Source organism: Pyrus communis, chromosome 4 (genome assembly GCF_041283825.1).
Source record: "Pyrus communis isolate YQ-2024b chromosome 4, ASM4128382v1, whole genome shotgun sequence".
In the NCBI taxonomy this organism is placed as follows: Eukaryota; Viridiplantae; Streptophyta; class Magnoliopsida; order Rosales; family Rosaceae; genus Pyrus; species Pyrus communis.
This window is the reverse complement of record NC_142568.1, coordinates 19,651,407-19,661,941: the sequence shown is the minus strand read 5'-3', so window position 1 is coordinate 19,661,941 and position 10,535 is coordinate 19,651,407. Positions and strand designations below refer to the sequence as shown.

General features: G+C 37.6%; 1 pseudogene across 1 annotated transcript; it reads left to right on the top strand.

Moving 5' to 3' along the window:
• Window positions 1–1,525: 1,525 nt before the first annotated feature.
• LOC137723682 (endoglucanase 25-like) lies at window positions 1,526–9,990 on the top strand (annotated as a pseudogene). The gene is made up of 4 exons (XR_015961254.1): window positions 1,526–2,011; window positions 2,362–2,702; window positions 8,379–8,509; window positions 9,263–9,990. The product of XR_015961254.1 is annotated as an endoglucanase 25-like (transcript).
• The last annotated feature ends 545 nt before the right edge of the window (window positions 9,991–10,535 follow it).

The following is a 10,535-nucleotide window of genomic DNA, read 5'->3' as shown; positions in this document are numbered from 1 at the left end:
AATTTAATTTTCTTAAGTCTTCCCCCTTTATTTTCTCCATCTGCATCGAGAAGTCTCACCCATTGCTCCATCTTATTCTTTTTATTTTCTACTCCGTTCCTTAATCTCTCACACCTGCCATCTGATTTGCAGTACATATATGGTTTAGCTACTCGAGGAGTTCATTATATACATCGGGCAAGGTCAACGCTCCAGGATACTGGTTTCTTTCTTCTTCTGGGACTAATCATTTTTTCTTTTTGAAAGTGTATAATGTGAATTTGATCATACGAAGTAGTTTCCTGTATTTAATTTTGGGTATTTGGAATAATTGAGTTTTGTTCTCCGTCTGGGCAATCTGGGCTTTCCTAATTTTGTAGAAATACGAAGATCAGTCGCCTCTAAGTGGTGCAATCTGAGAAATTTGGGCAAATATGTGATGCCAAAATCGAATAAGGTCCTCGTCGGAAAATATGGTGGTATTTCTCAATGCGATTTTGTCGACATGGGAGTGAGAGAGGACATACAATAGATAGGAGGAAGGACAGAAGCAGAGACAACGTCCTAGGGTATGGAATCCAAGGTCAATAATGGTGATTGTTGAAGCTAGGAGTGAAAGGCGTTGTGCCGGGATCGACGAGGATGACCTCCCAATTAAAGTCGGCGACATTTTCCAGTTGGTATTACGTGTAATTATTTAATTGTTTAAGGTCAATTTGGGTGTTTGAAAGTTTCATTAAAGGGTTCAGCGCCTCTTGCAAATTAGTTTGCACATAAGCTGTGGTAGCAAAAAAAGCCGGTTTTTTAAAGCTAGCTTTTGCTGCTTTGAACTTTCAATTTTTTTTCCCCAAAACTATGAAAAAATTGAAGTTGAATGTTTACCAAACACAAAAAAACTCCCAGCTTTTTTTTTATACCCTCTTTTTTTAAAAACACCTTAGTACCAAACCAGTAATTAGTGTCAATGGGTATAAAACAATTTTTATTTATTTATTATTATTTTATATTAAAAAAATCAAACCACAGCCGCAGGGAGGGGGAAGTTAACTATAAGAGAAAGATTAGGCTTCTCAACAACTGAAAATGAATTTCTTCTTAAAATACTTCGATGTCTATTGGTAGAATTTCATGCTTATGATTGAAATCTTTTATATTATAAATTACTCTGTAAAGATCATCACTACAAAAAAAAAAAAAAACAGTTAAAAGTAAGACCGTTTAGTAATCAAATTGTATAAACACAGATGAACAGATTTGATAAAAGTATTACAAATCATATATCTATTTGCTACAATTGAATGACTAAACGATCTTAGTTTTCACCGATTATTTTACTAAGATGATATTTACATAATGATTCATGATTTAATCTATAAACTTGTTCCTATCATAATCAAGAAGCTATGTAATCAGCCGATAAGGGTTTAGTTTTGTTCTTTAGTGATTTCTCTCTCATGGTCAAACTTTTTATTTATTTAGTTTCTCCAAAACAATTGGGTGACATCTCTTACACCTCTTTTAGCTAAGACAAGTGAGAAATTATGATGCATCACCATCCCTTGGGAAGCCGCATGGTCAGTCGCAACGCATTGATGTGGATGGCGGGAACGCTCATGGTCGCCACCTTCCTCACCGCCTCCAACGTCCATGCTTACCCTCTGACCCCTTCCAAAGACAACTACAAGCTGGCGCTCCACAAGGCTCCAATGTTTTTCAATGCGCAGCGATCCGGAAAACTACCAAAGCATAACAATGTGTCTTGGAGGAGTGACTCGTGCTTGAGAGATGGAAATTTTACCGATACTCTTAATGATCTGGTGGGTGGATATTACGATGCTGGAAATGCCATCAAGTTCAACTTCCCTGCATCCTTCGCCATGACTATGCTCAGCTGGAGGGTCATCGAGTATAGTGTTAATACAAAGCTGCTGGTGAGCTCGCCCGCGTTAAGGACATTATCAAATGGGGCACGGATTACCTTCTCAAGACCTTCAACAACTCTGCTGATTCCATTGATAGAGTCATTGACCAGGTTAGATGTCTAGTATTGTTGGTAGCTTTAGAACTGTTTTTTTCAAGAAGTACTTTTGTTCGTAAGTGTTTCTGTTAGAAACTTTTTTCATCAGAAGAGTGTTAAAACACGAATGTTTTTCTTTCTATAAATGTACTTAAAACTTCCCGTATGCATGCCAAAATCACTAAAATTGATTTTATGTTGCGTAAGCACTTTTAGTTTTTTTATGCCAAACTATGTAAGAAATGTCTATACCTATTTCAGAAACAGTCCCTAATCATTTCCTCTCTTTTACAATTTTTCTTTCATTTACCGATTTTAATTCTCAATTTGACTGTTTCTTATTAATTTGCTATGCATTTTGGTAGGTTGGTTTGGGGAATAATGATGGAGATAGTGAAAATCCAATTACTACAGATTGCGAAATTTTTTGTTGGATGCGTCCTGAAGATATTGATTACATACGTCCTGTGACTGCATGCCACGCTTGCTCCGATCTAGCTGCGGAAATGGCCGCATCTCTATCCGCTGCATCCATTGTTTTTAAAGACCAGAAAGCCTACTAAAAAAAACTCGTCCATGGTGCCAAAACATTCTTTAAGTTTTCAAGGAATGAGAGAGGCAGATACAGTTTCCCTGGTACAGATGCGGAACTCTTCTATAATTCTACCAGTTACTGGGATGAATTCATATGGCGTGCAGCTTGGTTGTACTACGTGTTGACCTATACTGCTTTACAAAATATGAAATGCCATGTCATCAAAAAGGTTGTTAGAATCTGTTAAATAGTTAGGATCTGTTGGGATAAGGTTAGTCTAGTCAGCTAAGATTGTAGGAGTGGGGTTACTCTTGTATAAAAGGAGAGAATGTGAGAGAATATGAGCAGTCAGTTAAGCAATCAAAAGAATATTCAGATTTTCCTTAAGACTTTACTGTATCTTTGTTCTTCTTCTTCCTTTCTTTTGTCTCTGTATTTTCTTGGTGGTTGTAATACAACCAATACTGTTAATATGGTATCATCGCTGAGCGTCAATTCTTGGTGATTCTGTCCGCTGTGCTAATCTTGGTTCGTTGTTAGTTTGTGTTGCGTTGCTGATTCGACGTTGGGGTCTTGCAAATTGTCAGGTTGGCTCTTTTATTTGTCTTCGTTTGTATGCATATATGGTGTTTGTGGAAATGTCCTTGAAGGAAACGGGTGAAATTTTGTACATGATCGATTGTGAAGGTTATTACTAAGGGATTGAAGTTTGAAGAAATATATTGTTTTCTTGAATTGTTACTGAGGTATTGTGACAATTGAGTGTAAAAAGGCTGATGCCATTGTTGACGATCTGTGAGTTACAGTTGTGAGTTGTGTTGTTTTTTTTTTTTGGAAAGTTCTTGAAATTTGGGGTTATCTGTTTGATTGAAGAAATTGATTCTGTTGAGGATTGTTAAAGTTGAAGTTTAGAATCTTAATCAAGAATGTCGGATAAGGCTGTGAGAATTGAAAGTTTGCTTGGGATGTTGACTGTAAAACTCCAAGATGATAATTTTGTGAAATGGTGTTACCAATTTCAATCTGTGTTACGAGGGTACGATTTCTTTGATTTCTTTACTGGAGAGTCTCAATGTCCACCTAAATTTGTGATTGATCCTGAAGTGGGTGTTACTAAAGAAGTTACTGAGGCTTATAAATCATGGGTTAAACAAGATATGGCACTGTTGAGTTTGTTGATTGCCACTTTATCTGATGATGCCATGGAGTATGTCATTGGGTGTAAAACTTCTTGTGAAGCTTGGAATTGTTTACAAGAGAGGTATGCGTCTCTGTCAATGGCCAGAGTTAATCAACTTAAGACTGAATTTCATACACTTCAGAAGGGGGGGTGATTCTATAGACAAGTATCTGTTGCGATTGAAGGCAATTAGAGATCAGTTAATGTCTACTGGAGAAAGGGTTACAGATAATGATGTAGTTATTGCAGCTCTATTTGGTTTGCCTCTTGAGTTTGAAGTGGTCAAGACTGTCATTTTGGCAGGGATACACCCATTAATTTAAAGGATTTTCGAGCACAGTTGCTCAGTGCTGAAGCTACTGTTGAGTCCAGAATTACATCTTTGACTGCAGGTATGGCTACAATGTATGTTCAAGGGGAACACTCTGAGAATTCAGGTGGAAGACATAAGGGGGGATATCAAGGCGATAATTACTCACAAAGAGACAGTTCTAACAGTAGTCAGAGAAGTGGAGGTCCTCAAGGATATCGCGGTAGTTCTAGTTATGGAGGAAATGGGAACAGATTTCAAAACAGGAACTTTGGGAATTCTTCAAATTTCTATCATTCGAACAGAAATGGGAATGGCTCCTGGAACAATTCTCGGCCTTACTACAATAACAGACAGAGAGGGGGGCCTTTCTTTGGACACTCTTACTCAAATACTGGTTCTCGAAATGGTTGGAATGGCAATACAAATGTTAGTGCTCCGGTAGTAATTGAGTGTCAGATTTGTTCCAAGAGGGGGCATACTGCTCCAAACTGTTTGAGCAGAGGTGATTATGGCTCATCGTCATAGAATTATCAGATTCTTATGTGTCAAATTTGTGGCAAGAAAGGTTATAGTGCACTAGAATGCAGGCACATGACCAATTTCTCTTATCAAGGACCACCACCACCTCCTTCCCTTACAGCTTTTACTGCACAGAATCAGTCAGCAGCTGAATTTGGCCAGAATGTACAAGGGGTTTCTGCAGCTAATACTTGGGTTCTAGACACAGGAGCTTCACATCATATGACATCAAATCTGGAGAATTTGAATCAGCCTGCTCCATATAATGGTGATCATAAAATTACCATTGGCAATGGTGAAGGTTTGGCGGTTAAACATATTGGTTCATCTATCATTTCTACTTCTAATCATTCATTACTTCTAAGGAATATATTACATGTTCCCACCATTACAGTCAATCTTCTATCTGTTAAACAGTTATGTAAGGACAATGGTTGCTGGTTTACATGTATTGATCGTGTGTTTTTCATACAGGACAAGGCAACAGGGGTGATGTTGTACCACGGCATGAGTAGAGGAGAGTTATATGAGATTCCTGTGAGTGTGTTTTTCAGAAGATTTGATGCTCGATCATGTAAAGATGTTGCTTTTCTTGGCAAAGCTGTTAGAATTTCAACTTGGCATAAGAGACTTGGCCACCCATCAGAGGAAGTTTTGTCTCTAATGCTCAAAGGGTTCAATAAGTCTTTTAGTATTGATTCTAGTCCTTCTGTGTGTACTTCCTGTTTGTTTGGAAAAATGTGTAGACAACCATTTGTAGTAAGAGATACTCGAGCTAGTTTCATGTTTGAAAAAGTCCATTCGGATGTATGGGGTCCATCTCCTATTAAGTCATCAGAAGGATATAGATATTATGTAAGTTTCATAGATGAGTATTCCAGATTTCTCTGGTTATTCCCTATTATGAATAAATCTGATGTTTTCCAAGTGTTCATCAAGTTTCATTCCTTTATTGCAACTCAATTTAATTGTGCTATTAAATGTCTGCAAACTGATGGTGGGGGTGAGTACATGAGTCACATATTCACCAAGTTTTTGGACACTAAGGGGATTATTCATTCTATCTCCTGTCCATATACCCCTCAGCAGAATGGTATTGCAGAGAGGAAACACAGGCATTTAATAGAAACAGCTATTTCCTTATTGACAGAAGCTTATGTTCCATTGCTGTTTTGGAGTTATGCCTATTTACATGCTGCCTTTCTTATTAACAGAATGCCTTGTAAGACTTTAGACATGAAATCACCCTATCAAGTTATGTTTGCTCAAGAACCAACACTTCATAATCTGAAGATCTTTGGTACTGCTGTTTATCCATTCTTGAGACCATATAATCAGCATAAATTACAATCCAGGACTAAACAGTGTGTTTTTCTGGGGTTTGCTTCTGGTTACAAGAGAGTAGTATGTTATGATTTGTCAACAAGAAAGCTAGTATTGTCAAGGCATGTGCTTCATGATGAGACGGTTTTTCCATTTGTGTTGCCCTCATTATCCCAAGCTGGGAATGTGAATGGTCCTTCAAAATCGAAAGTCTCTCCAGTGGTTATTCAAGTGCATGATTATAGAAGTCAAGATCATCACACTTCTCAGGTCCCTGCTACAGTTCCATCTGGAAATCCACAGGTTGTTGAAGACAGTACTGAGCATAGTTTCCAGCATCTGCGAATGCCAAGTAACACTGCACAGGATCCATTACTACTCCTACAGGTTCTGTCTCCTCTACTCCAACAATGTCTCAACATACAATGTCACTGTTGCCTGTCCATAGTCCATCACAGTTAGAGGTACATCTTCCTATCTCTACTTCAATATCTGATACCGTGCCTCCTGCACCATCTGGTCATCCAATGGTTACACGATTGAAGTCTGGTACTATTACTCAGAAATCCTATGCTGCATTTATTGCTTCATGTCCTGAGCTTCACTCTTTAATGCTGGAGGCTAATCACACATTTAGTGGAGGTTTTTGTTTTGTTGCTTCTATTACTGATTCAACTGAGCCATCTAGTTTTCGAAAAGCATCTGCTATACCTCAATGGTAATCTGCAATGCAAGAAGGGTATAATGCTCTTAAATCTCAAGGAACTTGTCGATTAGTACCTCCTCCTCCTGACAGATCGATCATTAGCAGTAAATGGGTCTATAAACTTAAGAAAAATCCTGATGGCAGCGTGTCTCGGTACAAAGCTCGCCTTGTAGCTCAAGGGTTTTCTCAAGAACAAGGTATTAACTACTCAGAAACATTCAGTCCAGTAGTGCGACACACAACTGTGAGGCTCATTTTGTCCTTGGCAGCAATTCACAAATGGGAATTAAGGCACTTAGACATCAAAAATGCTTTTTTACATGGGGAGTTGCAAGAGGAGGTTTATATGAAACAACCTCAGGGCTTTGTTGATCCATCTCTTCCGAATTATGTTTGTCAATTAATCAAGTCCCTGTATGGTCTCAAACAAGCACCAAGGGCCTGGAACTCCAAGTTTACTAGTTATCTGCCAACGTTGGGATTCAATGCATCCTCTTCTGACACTAGTTTATTTGTGAAACTTGATGGGACTGATGTACTTGTTTTGCTATTATATGTGGATGATATCATCCTTACTGGATCTAATGGTACCAAACTCAATGCTGTGATTCAGGATTTGGCAGGAGTGTTTGATTTAAAGGACATGGGCAGACTTACATATTTTCTGGGCTTACAGATTCATTACAAAGCGAATGGTGACATATTTGTTAATCAATCCAAGTATGTCAAGGATCTCATTCATAAAGCTGGTATTGAGTCTTGTAAACCTGCCACTACACCATGTAAACCTCACTGTCAGATGTTACTCACTGAGGGTACACTGTTGAAAGATGCTACATTGTATAGGAGCTTGGTTGAATCATTACAATACCTCACATTTACTCGACCAGATATAGCATTTGCTGTCAACTCTGTGTGTCAATTCATGACAGCACCAACGGATGTTCATTTCAACTCTGTTAAGAGGATTTTGAGGTATCTTCAAGGAACTTCAAAGTGTGGCATTACATATACATCTGATACTGCTATGAAGTTGACTGCATACTCAGACTCGGATTGGGCTGCTGATTTGAATACAAGAAGGTCAGTAACTGGATATGTTGTCTATCTTGGTAATAACCCTATATCCTAGCAGTCCAAGAAACAAACCTCAGTATCTCGGAGTTCCACATAAGCTGAGTACAAAGCACTGGCACATACAGCTGCTGATGTGGCCTGGATCATGTTGTTATTTAGAGATATCGGGGTTGAGTTACCTGAGCCACCAACCATTTACTGTGATAACATGTCAGCTATTACTTTAAGTGCCAATCCGGTGTTTCATTCTCGCATTAAGCATCTAGATACGGATTATCACTTCATTCGGGAAAGAGTTCACAAGGGAGACTTGTTAGTTCAGTATCTCTCCACTGATGACCAAACTGCTGATGTGTTAACCAAAGGCCTTCACAGTCATTCCTTTACTCGGCATTGTTTCAATCTCAAGCTAGGCTACTCTAGTTGAGATTGAGTGGGGATGTTGACCTATACTGCTTTACAAAATATGAAATGCCATGTCATCAAAAAGGTTGTTAGAATCTGTTAAATAGTTAGGATCTGTTGGGATAAGGTTAGTCTAGTCAGCTAAGATTGTAGGAGTGGGGTTACTCTTGTATAAAAGGAGAGAATGTGAGAATATGAGCAGTCAGTTAAGCAATCAAAAGAATATTTAGATTTTCCTTAAGACTTTACTGTATCTTCGTTCTTCTTCTTCCTTTCTTTTGTCTCTGTATTTTCTTGGTGGTTGTAATACAACCAATACTGTTAATACTACGCAACAGGCAACAACTCTTATCTTCAACTTGGAACAACTCCGGGTCTTGCCAAACATGCTGCCTTCTCAAAGGGAGCCTATTCATGGAGTGTTGAGCTGGGACAACAAACTTCTTGGTGCTCAGGTATGTTAAGGGAGTTTGTAGTGTTTATGTTTAATATATCTTAATTTATCTTGTTGGGTGTATTCATTTGAGATTTTAAAGAATTTTAAAAGAGTTCCAAATTTTAAAGGTATTTAATAAGGATTTTAAAACAAATTCATGAATGTCCCAGAATCCTTAACAAATTCAGCATCTTCTCTAAGATTTTGAGAGCACATTAACATGAAGTCTATGAAAGCCTATGAATTAAAACTCCATCAAACTCTACAGATTTATAACTCTTTTAAAAATCCTTCAAAATCTCAATTGAATATATTCCCTGATTCTTTGGGACAAATATGAAAATCATTTCCTTTAATTTTTAAATATTAATTTTTTGCTAGGAACAGAGAGAAAATATATGTAGAAAATGAGTGATAAAAGAAGGGTGTAAGAAAGTGATGGGGATGAGGAATAAGAAATGTATTGTAATGCATATGAAAACAATAACTTAAAAGTGAAAAAGCCCAACTAAAATATTGTTTATGCTTTTTTGTTTGTAGTTTTCATATTGCGTATCATTTCCATATATACAAACTTTTTCCACATCCTTCCGGCAATCCTTTCGATTTTTCATCCATAATTATCCCTTCTGTATTTTCTATCTTTACATCTAATAAGAAAATCAAACTCAAAAAATGAAATGGCTATTATGCAGGCCATCATAAAATTTTGGGTTTTCCTTTTAAACTTTTACTGCTAATTGATCATGATGCTGATACTCTTTTTGAATAGGTACTTCTAACCCGTTTGAGGTTATTCATAAATCCTGGGTACCCATATAGAGAAACTTCGAGAAGATTTCACAATGAGGCTAACACAATCATGTGCTCATACCTCCCATATTTCACAACCTTCAATAGGACAAAAGGAGGCTTAATCCAACTGAATCATGGAAAACCAAAACCTCTTCAATATATAGTCAACGCAGCCTTCTTACCTACTCTCTACAGTGATTATCTTGAATCAGCAGATAATACCAATTCAGATGGGATGTTTTGTGGACCAAGCTTCTATTCTATTGATGTCCTACGTGAATTTGCTAAAACCCAAATTAATTACATACTGGGAAAATATCCCAAAAAATTGAGCTATGTTGTAGGGATTGGTAATCGTTTCCCAACACATGTCCACCACAGAGGTGCATCTATTCCGAATAACAAGATCAAGTACAGTTGCGATGGGGGTTGGAAATGGAGGGACACTTCAAAGCAAAACCCTAACACAATTGATGGTGCTATGGTTGCTGGCCCAGACAAAGATGATGGCTTCCATGATGTTTGTACTAATAACAATTACACTGAGGCTACTCTGGCGGGAAATGCAGGTTTAGTAGCAGCACTTGTTGCTTTGCCAGGAGACAAAGCTACTGGGATTGACAAAAATACCATTTTCACCGCCATTCCGCCGATGTTTCCAACTCCACCACCACCGCCGGCGTCACGAAAGCCATGAGATGTAGTAAGACGATCATATATGTTCTTCAGGATTTCAAATCTTACATTTAAACTTTGCGCATTTACCTGCATGTCGCTAAATCTTTTAATAATATTTTGCTATATGAGCTAGCATGTAGTCTGCAAACGGCAGATATTTCCTTCTTTTTTATTTTTTAAAGAATGCACTTCAAAATGAATATATTTGTTAATTAAATATGTGAATATGTTATAAACTTTGTATTTAAATGTGGTTATGTAAATCCTAGATTAAATTTGATTCTAGTTATTCTTCTCTATTAGGACTTATATTCTTTGGATGAGAAGGATTCTTTCCTCCTTTATTACTATAAATAAAGGCACTGCGTATGGAGATAACAACATCCTCTACACAACCCTACAAACACATCTCTCTTTTTTCTCTCGATGTGCCGCCGACCCTCTCTCTCCTTATCAAATAAAATAAGTCATAACATGTTATCAGCATGCTCCTACCGTTGCGCTTAGGAATCTGACGTGGAAGTTTTTTTGCATCAAACTAGTTCATCAATGTCATCACTCAATCAAGTTCT